At 44.2% G+C, this 22,035-nt stretch overlaps 1 protein-coding gene across 5 annotated transcripts in view; it reads left to right on the forward strand.

The window, feature by feature from the left end:
• The window catches only part of CMKLR1 (chemerin chemokine-like receptor 1), a 270,815-nt gene that overhangs the window by 130,273 nt on the left and 118,507 nt on the right, over positions 1-22,035 (forward strand). For 3 of the 5 annotated variants that reach the window (XM_069214790.1, XM_069214793.1, XM_069214791.1), the window contains one exon: positions 21,408-21,495. The gene's annotated coding sequence lies outside the window, so the exon portion shown is untranslated. Of the gene's footprint in view, positions 1-21,407; positions 21,496-21,589; positions 21,729-22,035 lie in introns of all 5 variants that reach the window. The other 2 variants (XM_069214792.1, XM_069214794.1) reach the window with 1 other exon arrangement.

Raw genomic sequence — 22,035 nt, forward strand, 5'->3', positions numbered from 1 at the left:
ACGCTAGGTGCCTCGGGTGGGACCCCGATGATGAAGCATGCCACCAACTTGGTTGGTGGGTGAGGGGTCTTCTTCACATAACCTAAGTGTTTCTTTTCACTATTTTAGTGTTTGGCACATCACGGACGTATGTGCACACATCAAAATGATATATTGCAAAAATACCTATCCCTTCTATCTCTTCAGGTTTTGGGCCTTATTCTGTTGCAGGCACCTGGCCCACCCACACAAGTGAGGTATCATTTTTATCGGGAGACTTGGGGGAATGCTGGGTGGAAGGAAATTTGTGGCTCCTCTCAGATTCCAGAACTTTCTGCCACAGAAAAGAGAGGAAAAAGTGTTTTTTTGGCCAAATTTTGAGGTTTGCAAAGGATTCTGGGTAACAGAACCTGGTCCGAGCCCCGCAAGTCACCCCTCCTTGGATTCCCCTAGGTCTCTAGTTTTCAGAAATGCACAGGTTTGGTAGGTTTCCCTTGGTGCCCGCTGAGCTACAGGCCAAAATTCACAGGTAGGCACTGTTTTCTTCCAAAATTTTGGTTGTGTCCACGTTGCGCCTTGGGGTGTTTCCTGTCGCGGCCGCTAGGCCTACCCACGCAAGTGAGGTATCATTTTTATCGGGAGACATGGGGGAACGCTGGGTGGAAGGAAATTTGTGGCTCCTCTCAGATTCCAGAACTTTCTGCCACAGAAATGTGAGGAACATGTGTTTTTTTAGCCAAATTTTGAGGTTTGCAAAGGATTCTGGGTAACAGAACCTGGTCCGAGCCCCGCAAGTCACCCCTCCTTGGATTCCCCTAGGTCTCTAGTTTTCAGAAATGCACAGGTTTGGTAGGTTTCCCTAGGTGGCGGCTGAGCTAGAGGCCAAAATCTACAGGTAGTCACTTTGCTAAAAACAGCTCTGTTTTCTGTGATATGTCCACGTTGTGTTTTGGGGCATATCCTGTCGCGGGCGCTAGGCCTACCCACACAAGTGAGGTATCATTTTTATCGGGAGACGTGGGGGAACGCTGGGTGGAAGGAAATTTGTGGCTCCTCTCAGATTCCAGAACTTTCTGCCACAGAAATGTGAGGAACATGTGTTTTTTTAGCCAAATTTTGAGGTTTGCAAAGGATTCTGGGTAACAGAACCTGGTCCGAGCCACACAAGTCACCCCTCCTTGGATTCCCCTAGGTCTCTAGTTTTCAGAAATGCACAGGTGTGGTAGGTTTCCCTAGGTGGCGGCTGAGCTAGAGGCCAAAATCTACAGGTAGTCACTTTGCTAAAAACAGCTCTGTTTTCTGTGATATGTCCACGTTGTGTTTTGGGGCATATCCTGTTGCGGGCGCTAGGCCTACCCACACAAGTGAGGTATCATTTTTATCGGGAGACGTGGGGGAACGCTGGGTGGAAGAAAATTTGTGGCTCCTCTCAGATTCCAGAACTTTCTGCCACAGAAATGTGAGGAACATGTGTTTTTTTAGCCAAATTTTGAGGTTTGCAAAGGATTCTGGGTAACAGAACCTGGTCCGAGCCACACAAGTCACCCCTCCTTGGATTCCCCTAGGTCTCTAGTTTTCAGAAATGCATAGGTTTGGTAGGTTTCCCTAGGTGGCGGCTGAGCTAGAGGCCAAAATCTACAGGTAGTCACTTTGCTAAAAACAGCTCTGTTTTCTGTGATATGTCCACGTTGTGTTTTGGGGCATATCCTGTCGCGGGCGCTAGGCCTACCCACACAAGTGAGGTATCATTTTTATCGGGAGACTTAGGGGAACGCTGGGTGGAAGGAAATTTGTGACTCCTCTCAGATTCCAGAACTTTCTGCCACAGAAATGTGAGGAACATGTGTTTTTTTAGCCAAATTTTGAGGTTTGCAAAGGATTCTGGGTAACAGAACCTGGTCCGAGCCACACAAGTCACCCCTCCTTGGATTCCCCTAGGTCTCTAGTTTTCAGAAATGCACAGGTTTGGTAGGTTTCCCTAGGTGGCGGCAGAGCTAGAGGCCAAAATCTACAGGTAGTCACTTTGCTAAAAACAGCTCTGTTTTCTGTGATATGTCCACGTTGTGTTTTGGGGCATATCCTGTCGCGGGCGCTAGGCCTACCCACACAAGTGAGGTATCATTTTTATCGGGAGACGTGGGGGAATGCTGGGTGGAAGGAAATTTGTGGCTCCTCTCAGATTCCAGAACTTTCTGCCACAGAAATGTGAGGAACATGTGTTTTTTTAGCCAAATTTTGAGGTTTGCAAAGGATTCTGGTTAACAGAACCTGGTCCGAGCCACACAAGTCACCCCTCCTTGGATTCCCCTAGGTCTCTAGTTTTCAGAAATGCATAGGTTTGGTAGGTTTCCCTAGGTGGCGGCTGAGCTAGAGGCCAAAATCTACAGGTAGTCACTTTGCTAAAAACAGCTCTGTTTTCTGTGATATGTCCACGTTGTGTTTTGGGGCATATCCTGTCGCGGGCGCTAGGCCTACCCACACAAGTGAGGTATCATTTTTATCGGGAGACGTGGGGGAACGCTGGGTGGAAGGAAATTTGTGGCTCCTCTCAGATTCCAGAACTTTCTGCCACAGAAATGTGAGGAACATGTGTTTTTTTAGCCAAATTTTGAGGTTTGCAAACGATTCTGGGTAACAGAACCTGGTCCGAGCCACACAAGTCACCCCTCCTTGGATTCCCCTAGGTCTCTAGTTTTCAGAAATGCATAGGTTTGGTAGGTTTCCCTAGGTGGCGGCTGAGCTAGAGGCCAAAATCTACAGGTAGTCACTTTGCTAAAAACAGCTCTGTTTTCTGTGATATGTCCACGTTGTGTTTTGGGGCATATCCTGTCGCGGGCGCTAGGCCTACCCACACAAGTGAGGTATCATTTTTATCGGGAGACGTGGGGGAACGCTGGGTGGAAGGAAATTTGTGGCTCCTCTCAGATTCCAGAACTTTCTGCCACAGAAATGTGAGGAACATGTGTTTTTTTAGCCAAATTTTGAGGTTTGCAAAGGATTCTGGGTAACAGAACCTGGTCCGAGCCCCGCAAGTCACCCCTCCTTGGATCCCCCTAGGTCTCTAGTTTTCAGAAATGCACAGGTTTGGTAGGTTTCCCTAGGTGGCGGCTGAGCTAGAGGCCAAAATCTACAGGTAGTCACTTTGCTAAGAACAGCTCTGTTTTCTGTGATATGTCCACGTTGTGTTTTGGGGCATATCCTGTCGCGGGCGCTAGGCCTACCCACACAAGTGAGGTATCATTTTTATCGGGAGACATGGGGGAACGCTGGGTGGAAGGAAATTTGTGGCTCCTCTCAGATTCCAGAACTTTCTGCCACAGAAATGTGAGGAACATGTGTTTTTTAGCCAAATTTTGAGGTTTGCAAAGGATTCTGGGTAACAGAACCTGGTCCGAGCCACACAAGTCACCCCTCCTTGGATTCCCCTAGGTGTCTAGTTTTCAGAAATGCATAGGTTTGGTAGGTTTCCCTAGGTGGCGGCTGAGCTAGAGGCCAAAATCTACAGGTAGTCACTTTGCTAAAAACAGCTCTGTTTTCTGTGATATGTCCACGTTGTGTTTTGGGGCATATCCTGTCGCGGGCGCTAGGCCTACCCACACAAGTGAGGTATCATTTTTATCGGGAGACGTGGGGGAACGCTGGGTGGAAGGAAATTTGTGGCTCCTCTCAGATTCCAGAACTTTCTGCCACAGAAATGTGGGGAACATGTGTTTTTTTAGCCAAATTTTGAGGTTTGCAAAGGATTCTGGGTAACAGAACCTGGTCCGAGCCCCGCAAGTCACCCCTCCTTGGATCCCCCTAGGTCTCTAGTTTTCAGAAATGCACAGGTTTGGTAGGTTTCCCTAGGTGGCGGCTGAGCTAGAGGCCAAAATCTACAGGTAGTCACTTTGCTAAAAACAGCTCTGTTTTCTGTGATATGTCCACGTTGTGTTTTGGGGCATATCCTGTCGCGGGCGCTAGGCCTACCCACACAAGTGAGGTATAATTTTTATCGGGAGACGTGGGGGAACGCTAGGTGGAAGGAAATTTGTGGCTCCTCTCAGATTCCAGAACTTTCTGCCACAGAAATGTGAGGAACATGTGTTTTTTTAGCCAAATTTTGAAGTTTGCAAAGGATTCTGGGTAACCGAACCTGGTCCGAGCCACACAAGTTACCCCTCCTTGGATTCCCCTAGGTCTCTAGTTTTCAGAAATGCACAGGTTTGGTAGGTTTCCCTAGGTGGCGGCTGAGCTACAGGCCAAAATCTACAGGTAGTCACTTTGCTAAAAACAGCTCTGTTTTCTGTGATGTGTCCAGGTTGTGTTTTGGGGCATATCCTGTCGCGGGCGCTAGGCCTACCCACACAAGTGAGGTATCATTTTTATCGGGAGACGTGGGGGAATGCTGGGTGGAAGGAAATTTGTCGCTCCTCTCAGATTCCAGAACTTTCTGCCACAGAAATGTGAGGAACATGTGTTTTTTTAGCCAAATTTTGAGGTTTGCAAAGGATTCTGGGTAACAGAACCTGGTCCGAGCCACACAAGTCACCCCTCCTTGGATTCCCCTAGGTCTCTAGTTTTCAGAAATGCACAGGTTTGGTAGGTTTCCCTAGGTGGCGGCTGAGCTAGAGGCCAAAATCTACAGGTAGTCACTTTGCTAAAAACAGCTCTGTTTTCTGTGATGTGTCCACGTTGTGTTTTGGGGCATATCCTGTCGCGGGCGCTAGGCCTAGCCACACAAGTGAGGTATCATTTTTATCGGGAGACTTGGGGGAACATAGAATAGCAAAACAAGTGTTATTGCCCCTTGTCTTTCTCTACATTTATTCCTTCCAAATATAGGGGTGTGTGTAAAAAAGACATTTATTTGAGAAATTCCATGTAATTCACGTGCTACTATGGTCACCCCGGAATTCAGAGATGTGCAAATAACCACTGCTCCTCAACACCTTATCTTGTGCCCTTTTTGGAAATGCAAAGGTTTTCTTGATAGCTATTTTTTACTCCTTATATTTCAGCAAATGAATTACTGTATACCCGGTATAGAATGAAAACGCACTGCAGGGTGCAGCTCATTTATTGGCTCTGGGTTCCTCGGGTTCTTGATGAACCTACAAACCCTATATATCCCCGCAACCAGAGGAGTCCAGCAGACGTAACGCTATATTGCTTTCGATAATTTGACATTGCAGGGAAAAGTTACAGAGTAAAAAGTAGAGAAAAATTGATGTTTTTTTCACCTCAATTTCAATATTTTTCTTTTTCAGCTGTTATTTTCTGTAGGAAACCCTTGTAGGATCTACACAAATGACCCCTTGCTGAATTCAGAATTTTGTCTACTTTTCAGAAATGTTTAGGTTTCTGGGATCCAGCATTGGTTTCCTGACCATTCCTGTCACTGACTGGAAGTAGGCTGAAAGCACAAAAAATTGCACAAATGGGGTATGCTCCAGTAAAATGCCGAAATTGTGTTGAAAAATTGGGTTTTCGGATTCAAGTCTGCCTGTTCCTGAAAGCTGGGAAGCTGCTGAGTTTAGCACCGTAGACCCTTTGTTGATGCCATTTTCAGGGGAAAAACCACAAGCCTTCTTCTCCAGCCCCTTTTTCCAATTTTTTTGAAAAAAACGAAATTTTCACTGTATTTTGGCCAATTTCTTGACCTCCTTCAGGGGAACCCACAAAGTCTGGGTACCTTTAGAATCCCTAGGATGTTGGAAAAAAAGGACGCAAATTTGGCTTGGATAGCTTATGTGGACAAAAAGTTATGAGGGCTAAGCGCGAACTGCCCCAAATAGGCAAAAAAAGGCCTGGCACAGGAGGGGGAAAAGGCCTGGCAGCGAAGGGGTTAATTTTCAAAAACATAATTTTCTCCAGTCTAAGAGAACCTACATACGTCCGTGTCCATCAACTTTGCAATTATCATGATTATCTTTATAGCCTCAGGTGCCCTTAAAATGTAATTTTTTCTTTTATATGTCACTTTTTATCTTGTTGGGTGATTCAATGGGATTTTATGTTTCCTGGGTTTTACTCAAAATGGCACAGTAACCCATTGAATTTGACTGTTGTTTCTATAACTTGATTGGCCTTTATTGTGTTTTATTTTTGTCTCTCTGTGCTGTGTACTTTTATGGTTTCTGCAATCGAATAAAGTATTTTGAGGGTAATGATGATTTAATAATGGAAACCATATAGTTCCAGACAGATACATCATAATTAATGTGTGCCCATTAGAAATGATGTCACAGAGTGAAAAGTAAAAAGATTAAACCAATGACTCAGAAACTCTAAGCATATAGATATCTTCACACATAGACTGAAAGCATCATCCAAGTTATCACCCACTTCCAATGGGCTAGGGGTGAACTTTATTGTGGTTAATTACAATAATACTATGAAGAGAATTGTAGGCAAAGTAGCATCCACGAAATTACAAAGACAGAAAAACAAGAAGTACACACAATGGTGGTCTAAAGAAATGAAGGAAGCCTCAAAGTATTTCAGGGTGGTAGAACATGTATGTCACCAAATTTCACCTTGTGTGAACCACTGCTATACTTAAGAACATTAAGGGCCATGTTTATAGGCCCCTAGCACCACCTTGTGTGACATTAACGTAATTTATTTTGACATTAATGTGGTCCAACAAGGCCAAAATCCCTGCGCCATATTTATGCATGCATTGCGCCACTCTGTAACCCTTTGCCCTAAGTTATTCCTTCGCCAGGCATATTGTATGCAAAGGGGGCATCCCCCCTTTAGGGGAGCTGAAAAAATGGCACAAGGAAATCTATGAGATTCCCTTGCACCATTTATTACAGCACTTTTAACACCTGCTCAACAGCAGGTGTTACAAGGGGGCTTCCATTCTTTAGAATGGGCCCCTATGTACTTTGCAGGAGTAGCACCAATATTTTGGGGCTACTCCTGCAGAGTACATCAATAGCGTTATAAAAAATTACACTATTGCCCCTACCCTTCGCCATGGTGCGCCGTATTTTAAATACAGCGCACATATGGTGACGGTAGGGGGGTGCTAAAGGGCGCAGGGAAAGTGGCGCTGCACTTGGTGCAGCGCCACTTTCCATAAATCTGCCCCTAAGTGTATTAGAAGTGTAAAAGTCGCATCTTCAAATCAAGGTCACATTTTTCAGATTTCAATTGGATGAAGCCAAAACATCCCAAAAAACAGTTATGACACTGAGAAACAACGTGGTAAATCACTTCAGACGTACATGACAAAAACAATACAGAGGTTGCGAAGAACGTCAAAAAAGTAGAAAAATCTCTGCCACCCAGTTTCTTGATCACCAGGCACAATATCCAAGAGTTCGAAATCTATGGGCATTTGGAGCAATTTGAGATTTATTACTCAGTGTGAACACATTAAGGCTGTACGGAGTGTGACAGCATCCTAAGACTTCACTGATCTGATGATACTGCTTTGCCAACAAAAGTCGTCAGCGCATCAGTTGTTAATTTCTGGACTAGTCCATCAACGCATCTACGGCTAAACATAAAGTATACACCTGTCTTAAAAGTAGACAGGTAATTCTGCTCTTACACGAATAAGGGAGGGGCTGATCACGAAGATCTAAGTCATTTGTAGCTAATTTGCCATTCTTAGAAAAAGTACTGGAAAGTTGTGCAGTGTCACAACTTATTTAATAGCCACAATCTAGTTTAGTAACAAGAACTAGTACTGAATCAGCTTTTTTTTCAAAATGTGGAAAATAAACTAGGCATAATTGACAAGGACGCCTTATGTCTGTTTATCCTCCTGCGTGTATGAATGTGCTTTATAGAGAGCACATACAACTCATTTAACACCCTAAAACCTCCATTATGAGTTGCCAAGAGCAGTACTCCCATAGTAGATATCACTCTGGATGCCTCACAGCAGTCTGGTCTTTCCAGATCTGACATTTCCTGGTCTTTAAACAACAGACTCGGTTTTGTCGGATGAGGATACTTACCTAGAAATACCGTGGCTGTAAGCGGGAATTGCAACAGTTCTAACCTGCCCCCTCCACCACTAGGAGGAGTACGGACAATGCTCCCCTGACATAGGTTACAGTCTATGTGACTGCCCCTCCAGTGCCACCTAACACACACATGCCCACACATGTATTTACCACCTGCATAGAGAGTGTTTTTCATTTCTGCATTCAACTCCCTGGATCAGAAACAAACTGCACAAAGGAACCCTATAATTCTAGATTCAGCTGGTTATTTCTCATTCCTGGGAGTTAACTTGTAATCCGTGTTATCTAATGGGGAAATTCTGCCCGGAATCATTCAGCCTGCTCCAGATATCTACCCATAGAGATAACTGCGAGTTTGGAATGGACGCCAATACCGAAAAATGAGTAAAAATGTCATAGTTCTGATCTCGTTTTCCAGAGAGATAGAAAAATAAATACAAAGAAATAAAACTGAGCAGTGATTTATCATCCATCCATATCCCTCCATTAGGGAGGGATATGGAATCTGATAAATTAAAACTCCTTTCTGTCACCAACTATATCCATTCTATGCATGAAAACCCTTACCACACTTATCAAACACTCTAACACCATATATCATCTCTCTATGCTGACATATGCTGCTTGTTCCACCTAAATGCCTCCTGCCCACAAGACATCTTCAGTCTCTGGTATGCTCTATATAAGTCATAAATGTCACTTCACCACTTGAAATAAAGCCCCCCCAAAAATAAAGTTCTTACTGATTGTCCACATTAGATCTCGACTTCTAAGGTTGAGCATGAAGCAGTGATACAAAGAGCAGACACAGCTTGGGATTAACTATGTTAAATGTGTGTCATCAGTACAAACACAGCTGTATTCATAGAATCATTATAGGCATGTAAAAAGGAGCATTGTTGCGAGAAAGTGAATTGTTAATTTGGGGGGATGGTAGTCTACCACAAGTAATGACCTAATTATTCTTGTTAGGTCCAGAAGGTTTTCAGTATTTTACACCCGAGTTCAAACCCAGACAGGCTCATCTTAAGAAAATGTGCAGAATAGTTAGAAGTACCAAAAACAGTTATAAAGTAAAAAGCACAACTCAATAAATATCACACTCCAATTTATAAAAATGGATAATAATTTATAAACTAAATGACACCAAAACAACAAAAATACTGGTGAAGAGTAGATTTTCAGGCCAACCACAATGAAATGCTGGTAGAAAAGTTACCTACCATCATCAACAGCCTTTGGAGGAAGCTGGCAATGGGCTGGTGTTGAGAGAAGGGCTTGACGTCAATAGATTTTAATGTCACAATGGAGTCTTTGCAAAACCATAGGTTTAGGTGGGAAAAGCTCCTGCAGGAATAGTTCAAGTTTTCATAACTCCGAGGTCTCCAGCATTGATCTTGGACTGCGACTCTGATGAAGTTGTGGCTGGGAACCAAGGAGGGCCTGGCATCAAAGGATTCAAAACTCTGTGAAATTCCGTGGAGGCGGAATTCAGTGAGCTGTGGAGTGGCACCCTGATTGCACCTGATCCCGGAAGCGCTAAGCAGGGTCAGGCCTGCTTAGTGCTTCTAAGATCGGGCACATTCAGGACCGGGCCATAGGCAGCAAAAGCTTCCATTTTAGTGCCACTTGTACACCAGCAGTCAGTGCACACAGGGCAGGCTGGTGCACAAAAGGCCAGAAACGGCCCTGGTCTGAATCTACGCCAGGGCTGTAGGCAGCAAAAGCTGTGGTTTCTGGTCTTTTATGCACCAGTGTGCACATCGAAAAAAAAAACGAGGACTTTGTTGGGTCCTCATTCCCAGGAGGTCCTCTTTGCCAGCAGCCTGGCTCTCTGCCTCCTCCACGTCATGGCCTGGGCTGCTGGTGGAGGGGGGCCTGGCCTTGGATCTAGAGATGCTGGGCAGGGCAGCCGGCGACCAGCTCCACGATGACGCCAATGTCAGGTGAGTGTACACTGCAGCCAAGCTAAGAATGTCTGTGTTTGCAATGTGTGGTCCATAACTGGGCTGCATTGTGCACACAGTGAGCTCTGATGGTGGGGCTAGCAGAGTGTTTGGCCAAACTCCACTCTCCAAGCAGAGTGTGGAGTGCGTAAAACCCGTTTAGCCCTCCAGTGTAGTGGAGCTCACCACCCACCCCTAATATTGACTGAGCAGGTTGGTCTTGGTCTTCCAATAGTTCTCTAGGTAAAAAAAGTGTAGAAAGTTTCTAAGGCCCAGGCGTTTTCAAAATATAAGAAGGAGTAACTTTGACACAGACAGGGGGCCTAACAGCATTTGGAGGTCAGGACTCATTCCACCAGTAGCCACCAGCAGGGTCCAGGGCAGGACCAGTTGGAACTTATAAGCTGGGCTCTTCCGGAAAAGGAGTTTCTTGCAGCTTGTTGTGTCTCTGTAGCTTAACAGGTCAACCAACTGGGGGTGTGGCCGGGATAAGCAACATGGTGGACAAGTAGGAACATAGCTCCCAGTCCTGACTCAGCAATCAGCCACTATCCTCTGGGGACAATCAAGGGCAACCTGGGAATCCTGTAGGGGAGACATCAGGAGTCCCATTCGGTGTCGTTGCAGGGGTCACTAGCTTCAAGGAACCCTCCCTTCGATTGAGTAATCTTTGGGCAGCCAGGGTAAGGCAGTGCATGGCCAGGAAGCCAGCAACAACCAAACTGGCCGTTCCCCAGAACTTGAGCAATGAAAGCGAGGACATCCAGTGTCTAGTGGGGAGTGTAGCGTGCCTGCACCTGCAGAGCCTGGCCTGGGGGGTGCCCATCCGGGGTTGAGATCCCAGCTGGTAGGAGGAGGCCGCAGACACTCAACCTCAAGATTTGTGGTGCCCCAGCATCTTATGGCAGCTGGCCCTGGTGATGGCTCACTATGACTTATGTTTTCTAGAAGTCCTTCCCACCTGGGAGGACCAAGGACAACCAGGAGATGCAGATGGCCAGCCCCTCGCTGTGGAATCTCCTGCTATTGGGGCAAGACCGACTAGAGGATACTCAGGAGCCTTCTTATAAATGTGTGAACTCTACAGCACAACAATGTTTGGTGCCCACACATGGGCAATACCCCTTGCACTATCCAGGGGTGCTTGTGCTGCTCTGCCCTGCAACATTGTTCTAGTGTGGCCTATGGGACACCCATTTTCTTCCCCCACAGGAGGCACTGACTTGACCTCCATGGGGCCTGTCTCACAAAGGGCTCAGCCAACAGACCAGACAACTTCTCCAGAATGAAGGCGTTTGAGGGACAGATACCGAGGACTCTTCCCCTTATTCTCTTCCCCAAGAAAAGTCCTTTAGAATGATACTGAACCAGGCTACTCATGCAGCCTCATTTGCCTAGACACCATTAACGGCAAGGCAATCAGGCCCGAGTGACACCCTCCACAACCCAGGATCACAAGATGGGGTGGACAAAATCAGTTAAGATGCTGGCACAATCCACATGGTCCCTGGACCAAGATCCAGAGACAGCTGAGGCCCCACCAAGCCAACATAAACTGTACACCATCTTATCCACAATCAACACATTACTGGTTCACCTAGAAATGAAAGTGGATGTGGTGCCTCAGAATGTTAATTTACTCTGACGGGACCATAGAAAGCTGCCCAAATGAGTCACTTTCACATAGAAATCTCTAGCTGATCTCCAGCCCAAGACATTGGAACTACTAAAGCAACTGTTAGACCTGCAGAAGCAAAAATAATTCATAGAGCTGTGAGCTGAGGATGCAAAGAGGAGCGCCAGTCACAGTAATATATGCATAATTGCTCTTCAAGAGGGCAGCAAAGGTTTCCAACATGGTGGACCCCTCAGAAAAGCGATTTAGGGACCTGGGGCCGGATGTACAAAGTCATTTTGCATTTCTTAATGGTCCGAATCGGTATTTTGGGCCATTAAGAAATGCAAAACCGCATTTTCTTATGGACAAAGGCCTTTAACAAATCGCAAATTGCAATTTCAACCCTGTAGAAATCGCAATTTGTGATTCCCTGAATAGGAAATCGCAAATAGGGATTTCCTATTTGCAATTCCTATTCTGAAGTACAAAGCATTTCCTAAATGTGACTTGGGCATTTAGGAGATGCAATTACCACTGACTTGAAGTCGGTGGTAACAAGGTGCAATTTGAAAAACACACACCAATGTGTTTTTTTAAAATTGCAATAGAGCACCACATACATGCTCTTTAGGCGTATGTTTGCTATACAGGTGCACCTCTATTTTTGGGGTGCACCTTTTGCCATCCCTTGTTTTGTATTTCCTAAATAGCGATTTCTTAATAAGAAACCACTATTTAGGAAATTCAAAACTGACCAATTGACTAAAATGCAGTGGGATTTCTTAATACCGATTTCCTAACAGTGATTACTACTTTGTAAAAATCGCTATTAGGAAATAATTATTTCTGTACATACCATTTTCCTATTCTTCAATAGCGATGTCTAAGAAGTCGCTATTTAAGAAATTCAAAATTGCATTTTTTTAACATCTGGCCCCTGATGCTAGTAAAGGATATCAATCATTTTTCTCCATTGAAAGAGCCCACTGGGTTCCCACAAAGCACCCCTCAAGGGCTTCCTCCACATTCGCAGTTGCCAATCTTTATATAGTTTAAAAGCTGTGATGCGATCATTATGGTCGCTCAACAGCCAAATCCGGTCCTCAGGATAACCACTGTATTCCTTTACCAGACTACACCTTGGTGGTCCAACTCCAGAGGGCTGCCTTCCTTTGGATCAATCACAAACCACAAGACTTGGGCCTCAAATATGCCCTCCTATTCCCCTTATGAATTGAAAGTGATCTGGTACAATAAATAATTTCTTTACTCAGAACCACCCGAGGTCTGGGACTGGCTTAAGACCATTGCACTGCTCTCAATCAAGCCAACGGACCTGCAAGAGCTGATTAGCTGACGAAGTAGATGCCAGTGGCACACCAGAAGACACTGGCCCAGTCAGCAACCCAGTCCCGGGGACACCCCCTTTGTGCAGGTCCAGGACAGCAGTCAATCTGCTCTGGAAGTAGCTGTGACTCTTCAGGAGCATGAGGGGATCACTCAGACTCCTTGTCGGTCATATCAGGGTACGGAACTCCCAGGCTTTTCCCTATGAGACTCAGGCTTGCACCAGCAGGTGACCTCCTCCCCCAACCCCCGCAAACAGCAGACGGCATTATAAAGACTGATGGGGTTCACTGTATATGGTGACTTAGCCAAGGCTCAAAAAGAGTATTAACCTCACTGGCTTGGATGCTCTCCTGGACTGGGTGGGGGTCACCCTGCAACCCACCCACATTCTCAGGAGCCTGGCCATGGGAAATACCTGGGCACTTTCCTGCCTCTCATGAAGGATGAGCTAGTTACCCAGTTTGGATGACAGGCCGTTGCCATGCCACCTGATATATTACTGTTTTCTTATTGTTTTAACTTTTGGCTTACAGTTTGTGTTCATCATGCTATCACTCTGTCCCCCTTTAAGTGGGGCTCTCTCATGCACCTTCCCCATCCTTAAGACCCAAACCATGCATGTCTCCTCCAACCAAGAGTAGGTGACGCTACCCTTTGCTTATGACAATCCAGACATATTATGTGCTGTTCTAGAATATTTGTGAGCTGCATACCCTGACTAAATGCTGCTTAATCGCTCTTGCTCTTGTCTTCTCCTTGCTTTTCCTCCATTTTTGAGTGCCTTCTCCTTGCTTTCCCCTCGTTCTCACTGCTTTCTTCTTGCTTCTCCTGTTTTTTATGTGCCCTCTCCTTGCTTTTTCCTCATTTGCACTGCTTTGTCCTTGCTCTTTCCCCTGTTTTTTGTGTTCCCAATCCTTGCTTTCCCCTTGTTTTCGCTGCTTTCTCTTAGCTTTTTCCCTTGTTTTTTGTGTGCCTTCTCCTTACTTTTCCCTTGTTTTGACTGCTTTCTCCTTGCTTTTGCCGCTGCTTTTGGTGTGCCTTTCCTTGCTTTTCCCTCATTCTCACTGCTCTCTCTGTTTTTTCCCCGTTTGTTTCAGGTCTTCTCATTGCTTTTTGATAATTTTCACTGCTTTCTCCTTGCCGATTTTGTGTGCCTTCTCTTTGCCTTTCCCTAGTTTTCACTGCTTTACCCTTGCTTTTTGTTGCTATTTTTAGAGCATCTTCTCTTTGCTTCACTCTTATTTTCACTGCTTTCTTCTTGCTTTTTTCTCTTTTTTTTGTGTGCCTTCTCCTTGCTTTTCCCTAGTTCTCACTTCTTTCTCCTTGATTTTTTCTCCATTTTTGTGTGCCTTCTCCTTGCTTTGGCATCATTTTCACCCATTTTTTTTGTATGCCTTCTCCTTGAGTTTCCCTCATTTTCACCGCTTTCTCTGGGACCTGAGGTTGAGAGGGTCAGACTTCAGAATGGTGAAGGGGTCAGATTTACACTAATCACCTCTTGCATATGCTGAAAAGTTTATTTATTTGAGTGAGAGCTGGGACCCCACTTGGGTTCCTATCCTAAGAAGTAGATCTGGGTGGCAGATTTGTCCTCCTCGAAAAGGCAACTATTTCTCAGTCTGGATAAATGGACACACATCCAGTGGCTAATGGGGGGGGAGCTTTAACTCTGTTTTGGACCTCTCTGACTCTATATCCATCGTCAAGGTACCAGAAAGGACTGTCCCTTCTCCTCTCTACTGTTCATCCTGGTGATGGAGCTAATAGCTTCCAGTATGCAGGCAGATGGGGTGGAATGGGGCATCACTTTATCAGATGGACCTCACTCAATTCCCTTATAAGTGTACGAGGGTTTGCTCTATCTAAGGGACATCACCTCTGACCTCACTTCAATAGCTTCTTTCCTGAAGGAGTTTTGTGTAGGGTCAGGACTACTAGTCAGTAGGGGTAAATCTTGTTTGTTCCTACTGCCAAGCGAAGCCATTACACAGATTGCAGACTTTTGTAGGGGCTCCAGTTGATAAAAACCTTATTCAGTCAACTACCTGGGAATCTGGGCCTACTTAAGGGCAACCTGTCAGCAGCAGTCACCTCCATTAGATCATACCTGCCATTTTGGATGTCCCTCTCCCTAATGTTGGTGGGCCACATAACCATCTCCACAATAATTATACTTCTCCACCTACTCTAGTAATTCACAAACCTCCCAGTGCATCACCCTCAATCATTCATTCTGGAGCTTCATGCATTCTTGGGTGATGTCTGCTGACATCATTCCTGAAGATCAGTAGCACTGCACAAGCTCCAGCTCCCATCGGAACTGGGGGGCCTTGAGGCCCCTAATTTTGAACATTGCTACCTGGCGGCCAAATGACAGTGGCTCGCATACTATTTGGCAGGCCAATTCTTAGAAGACACAGGCTTCTTCACCCCTTCTTTATCCTGTGGGGCTCTTCTCCAACGTCTACACCTCAATGCTTGACCATCCTGAGACTCACCTCTCCTTTTGCGAGTGGCCCTCTCCTGCGTTTACAAAGGTGATACATCTCACCCAACACCTGCCTCCCGATGCCCCTGCAGTTCCCCTGCTTTGCTTTCCAACTTGGAGTGGTCACACCTCCAGACAACAGATAAATGTGTGGAAGAAGCTGGATTGTCTAGTGAAGGGAACTTATATTTGAATGGCCATTTGATGACCGAACAGTACACACTATTGAAAGCCACTTCCACCTTTATGCCTCCCTGGGAGATGCTATAGGGGACACCTGGGCAACCCAGGATGCCAAACTTGTCAGTCATCGACCTACAGAAACATTGCATACCATGGATGACAGCCAAACGTGCATTATTTGGCTCATCAAGGCTCTAATCACACATTTACAGACATCCTTACAATCCCCGAGGGATATAAGGGAAACCAAATTTGATAGGCAGCTCCATGACAGGGAATGGTAAAACCCTTGGTGTACCCATGGATATTGTCCCCTAACCCATGTCTGAAACTGTTTTGATTCTGCATCCTTCATAGGGCATATGTCATCCCTAAATGGCTGGCTCGCTTATTCCTGGCCGCCCCAGACATGTGTGCCAGGTGAGGAACACCAGGGGATGACCTGTGACATATGGTGTGAACTTGCCCACAGATATGGATGTACTGAAACACTATGTGGAACAATTTGGAACACGTCACAGGAGTCAGGGGTATCCCTTCCTTATAGACTGGGCCCTGGGTGCATGTGTGAGACCACACAAACTTAGAGTTGCAGTGTGCCATCCTAGATCTAGGCCTTATATTGGCCATAAAAATGATCGCTATGCTCTGGAATCTTTGAACTCTACCTAGTCAGGAAAATTGTTAGGCATGTTCACCCACTGGGCGAAAGCCAAGCCCGTGGCACCAAACTGAGAAGATACCAGACAAGTGTGCCGCCACCTGATGGCACTGGGTTTGGAGGTGTTGCACTTCTGGTTGATCGATTCATCCCTGGAATCTTTTTCGGACTCAGCAACTGCAGCATCTCGCTCTCCTCCTCAGACCTATTGGCATTACATACTTAAGCACACTGGATGTGGCTAGTGGGCTATACATATAAGGATTGTGGAAACTGACCTGACAATAGTGCTTTAAAAGCTCACGGAATATAGAACTGACCTCGCTATGGTGTTATTGTAATAGTTCTTATTTTAATAGTTCTATTTCAGGACTGCTTCCAAATAGTATTGATTTATTACTTCATAGCCAGTATACTTTTCTCCCCCAGGAAGGGCCGGGCTCGATGGATGTAGTGAATTCACTTCCTGCAATGTAATAAATTAAAATATTTTTCGTTCCCAACCCATCCCTGTTTTGAGCCCACGGTTAATTCCTGATATAATCACCAGCTTTTCCTAACACTGGACATGCAGGGTACTCAAAGTCGCCAAGAAGCAGCATTTTGGTCTGGTAAAAAATCGTATATGAATTTGAGTTTAAATGCTGTGCTTTGTAGCCAAATGAAAAAGGGGTGTATTAGTTTATTTTCGTCTCTTTCATGAAAGTGGGCTTTGGTTGGCAAAATATGCTCAGCAGACTCTTGAAACAAGATCGTCTATTACTCCCAAAAAAATAGCGAGATTGATCAGTTACTTGAAGACATTATATGGCAAAGAACAAAGAAAGCTCTTATTGATTCCCTATCACACAGTCCTTGATAGCGAGCTAATATGGAAGGCTTTTTGTTAATTTGTACATTATGTCGTGAGACGTCAGCCACAACAGATATATTTTTGCTTTACATGGAGCACACTAAATTATACTGCATGCACCATTCTTTGCACGGAACGTTAGGAAAATGCTGATAAACCATAAGTGAAGTTGGAACGCGGCAGCAATGAGGCAAGATGGGTCAGGATAAAGTAGGAGCTAAAGGCAGAAAAGGAACAAAGGACCCCACTCACACAAAAAGAAGAATTTCTGCTCTCGCAGTAGTGCTCCAAAAAACTGGAGAGGATTTTTTACTTTTTGAAATGTGCCTAAAATACCCGGCAGTATGCTTGAAAAGCTGCACCAGTCGCAGGCTCCTATGCGTATTACTGACAATGACATATGACATTTTTACACATTGACATTTCCTCAATGCAGGAAGTGCATAGTGAAATTCTGCACTGATGAAAGAAAGTGTGCATGTGTAATTACACACATGTTTTCATTTATTTCCTTTCACTAGAACCCCATGAAGTTTGGCGTTGTTCTCTTCCCCAAACCACAAATACTCCAACTATTTGTTAGAGCAAACCTTCAGGCATTTCCAGGGTGGAAAAGGGTCAGGGTGAAGTTTGTGAATATCTCCAAAGGCAAGAGTTTGTGGGTGTTTACAAGCTCTTATTGCAAACCTTGCATTGATATGCCCAGTTTCCAGGGTTGGGCTGGAACTGAAAATTGGCCTAGGCACCAAAATAAAGGTGTACCACAATAGCAAATCACATAGCTAATAAAATGGCCCACGTTCTGCAAACTGGATCAGTTTTGAACTTATAAAGTCATGCAGCATAGGTGTTTTGCAATGTTACTCTTGGTTCTCTGGATCATTCCACCTATACCTTTCTGCACAAATAAATATTTACTTCAGTAGGACGTCATTGAAGAGAATTTGGAACTGGCTGCATGTGGTTGTAGATGTTGGATCCAATGGTTAGTTATGGATGCAGATTACTGGAAGAGGATTAATGATGCTTGGCTTTGAAACACTCTATTGTCCACCGCATCCTTTATGGAACTCCTCATTATATCACCAAGGGATCCCTCAATTTTACCCAGCCAGTTTACTTTGGGCATCCTCTTCTCTGAGGCTACAAATCCACAATTTTCATAAATCTTGCTTCAGTGAGCTGGCTCTGCTTATTTCCGGTCGATATAACCTGGAACACCTTACCAAAACATCTGCAAGACAAGCAAATTCACTTGGCCTTTAGGAAGATGAAAGCAGGCAAGCAAAATAAAATAAACAGCCTTACCACAGTTAGCTCTGGAAAAATTACCACGCCTTTAACCACAGTTCTGGAATCACACACCTGAATTGTATTATTTTAGAAATGAAAGCCATGTACACTGAGTTTGTGATCCATGCATTACTTTCTAGCAGGGTAAGCAATATAAGTTATATTCCTTGCACAAATATTCACTTACTATGTATTTACATATCTATTTATAACTCTAGATCTGTTGTACTAGAGAAAAAATAAATATAAATAAATAAAGTTAAATAAATTAAGAATAAATAAATAATAATAAATAAAAATGTGCTCTCTCGTAAGCCTTACTCTGTCTCCCCATCACCCTATGTCTCTATCAATCTACCTTCCATCCCCACTCTGACTCACCCCAAACCCATTTTATTACTTTGATCTTCAAAAAAACCCTGCCTAAGCTGTTCTCTCCTCTACTACTACTGGCTCACCCCACACTTTAGTTTACTACTATTATCTCCCAAACAACCCTACTAAATTCTCCCTCATTTATCTCACCTTTGACTCATCCAAAACCCCTACTGCTACTATGATCTCCCTAACCCCTTTCCACAGACTCCTCCCTTCTCCGTCTCTCCTTTACTCATCACAAGCCTCATCCTATTACTATAAACTCCCAATTAACTCTTCTGGATTCTTGCCTCCTCTATCCCACCATTACTATTGCCAATCCCACTAACAAACCTTGCATATGCTCCGCTCAAATGAACTCATACTAATACTCTACTTCTATTACCCTATACTAATCCACCACTAATTTCTCTTGGGGTCCGGAGTAGCGTGCTACTCGCCGATAAGCACTTCGATGCCTCATCAGGGGTAGTAAGCGATATACAAATACACTTACAATACAATTACAATACAATATTCTCCTGGAAGTAACGAACGAGACAGCAGCCTTTAGAAGAGGACAGCAATTTTGAAAATGTAAGACAAAGATAAGGGCACGAATGCAAGGGAAATAGTGGTAAATGTAAACAAAATATGGGCTTGTGGGATGTAGCAGGAAAGGCGGCCATCTTATTAGCACAGTTTATTTTCTATCATTACTTTAGGGACTGGCTTGGAAAATGAATCACAGGGCAAGTCATATTCCTGGCGTCATTTAAAAGACTGTGTACTCAGTTTGGAGGCTTGTGATATTATTTGCCCTAGAACTACAATAATGTTGCCTCCAAATCACTGGCATTTCGAAAAGTGTTTTTAACCTCCCAAAATTTATATTTTATGCTCTGGAAAGCCAAGATAATGTTCAAACAAAGAGACGTTTGCTAATGTTCTTATGAAAACTGTTCGTATTTAAATATTTGTGTGATGTCCACCAGTGTTTTTCAACCACTCTACAACATCAGTGGGAGCCTCTGAAGCTTTTGTTTTATTTGGGGACAGGGGCGTGGTGGGTTGAGTGGCTCTCATACAGTGCTTAGCACTCCCTCTCTATGGCCCTGTCCCCTTAAAAGTCCCCGCATGGCTGACGAGAGTAATAGACTTAGGACCCTGCATCCCTCTGCAGACTCCACCTTCGAAGCTCCCCCCTTTGACATGGTGAGATTTTTCTCAAAGTTGGCAGGCCCGGTTATGGGGATTATGTGGAATGCATGGCATTCAGTGGAAGAAGTCCTATTTTCAGGATGGCCTCTGCATTAATCAAATAGTGTTTGCTGTTCCTAAAAGTGGTGCTCTCTATGCATTGCAGTGGTAGCACTCCCTAGCAACCAGTGGCGTGATGATGCAAAATGCTTCACAAATCTAAATCGAAAGTGACAATGTCTTTAAGCAATGAATGAAGGTGCTGATACAAAGCAACCAATATTCAAAGAGGCTAACCCAAAGGCCACTCCCTGTTTACTGCTCCAAAGACATCATTAGTTTTGTCAGAGCTGTAAAGACCTTCTCTGTTTTAATCCTGGTCTTGTTACATATAAATGTAATATGAATGTAAATTGTAAGCAAGGAGTACTTTTAAGGCCCCATGATGAGGCAGTTTGCCCAGTGATGTGTTCTGAATTTTGCCCTTAGGCTCAATAAAGCTTACTGGGTTTAACTTGAGGCTCCATTCTTTAGTGCAAATATCTGTATGGCATTCTGAACTGCAGGTTGTGGGGTTGTGCATCACTGAGAAGGGGAGCACCTGATTTTTTTTAATCCTGCTGCACTGGCGTTTTTCTTTTGTGGGTAAATCAGCACCTCAGCAGGGCCCAATGTTTTTGTATCTTTGTAAGTTTTATAGCAGGTTCTGGATTGTTGTTGCATATCCAAGTACTGCACGGGCCATGTGTTTGCCATGGGTTTGAGGCCATCAACAATCAATGCTCTGCTTCGACTGATTGATTTTAAGTCAACAGTTTTGCCTCATTCTGAGGTCCTTGGTAATTCCGACTCTTGTTTTTTGCTTGCTGTAGGGTAAAACTGATCAGAAAATATAACCCTGACATATTTTTTTCACAAACAAATTTTGCTAGGGCCGATCTAGCCAAATTAGACAGGGACATTTGTTTGGGAAAAGTGTGTAATTCCGAGCTTGGAAAACTGGAACGGGGTAAACTTTGTGACCTACATTGACACTTAAGAAACTACCCATTTCGACCTACAGAGTTCACAAAGGGGAACTGATGTGTTCCGAACCAAACTGAGTTACACAAGGTTCCCCAGGCAGAAGTATCTAGCGGCTGTTATTGTATCACTAATAAACAAAACCTACTTATTGTACAATACATAAGGCTACACAACAACATATGTGTATAGGGTAAACACTTTCAGAAAAAAAGACATTTTTCACTACTGAAAACGAATAGTACAGACTCCACTATAATATCCTGTTTGAATTCTACTAAAGAGCTAGCGCTGGAACAAAATCTCTTTGCACCTGTTGTAATAAGCATATGTGTTTCGTTGCAAAAGTCAGAGTTCCCATTACAAATTACTGTGCAAAAAACAGAACTCAATTCCAACATTTGTTAGCAGAAGCAAAACATCTGTGGCTTTTTCCCTATTAAGCAGTTTGCCAGCACAGAATGTAACAAACATGCATTTCCCTCTTTGTAGGAGGAGACAGCAACAGGACAGATACTCCGAGAAGGTCAGAGTTTGCAAGCAAATAAGATAACTCTCTGGAGCAAAGCCCCTCCTGCAAGTAAGTCGCTTCGTGTTTGCAGCTTGACGTAGCTCCGATGGTCCTAGAGGATTCTGACGCTGAGCAGACACTGTGTGATTTTTATTACTTAAAGCTGAGATACCTCCGGTCCAGCAATCAGTCGATTGAAAGCAGGAGGCGTGCTGTACCAAACGGATTTACTTCTGAGCAGTGGGATGGAGACAATTTTAAATATTAACTCGGGTTTAAAAGTTGTTTGAGTTTGGCGTCTGGTATGTACACAGTTTCTACAATTTGACTTGCTTTTCGTATTTCTCCTAAATATTGGCTACGTGTTGGCTACCGATTATAAGCATTGAAAATATCTAAGGCCTTAGTGACTACCAGCTTTCCCAAAGTTACTAAACACAATTTCATTCCTTCTTTGTGGCAGGGCGCCAGTATTTTTCTAAATCACTGCTAATTGTTGTCGTCCATGCATTTCTCGATCTGTGTTGTAGTTGTAAACGAAATTCAAACGTTTCTGAATTGAATTGTTTTTCTTTTGTATTGCATTTGCAACAGTTCTGGCTTAGCTTG

Source organism: Pleurodeles waltl, chromosome 11 (assembly GCF_031143425.1).
Source record: "Pleurodeles waltl isolate 20211129_DDA chromosome 11, aPleWal1.hap1.20221129, whole genome shotgun sequence".
In the NCBI taxonomy this organism is placed as follows: Eukaryota; Metazoa; Chordata; class Amphibia; order Caudata; family Salamandridae; genus Pleurodeles; species Pleurodeles waltl.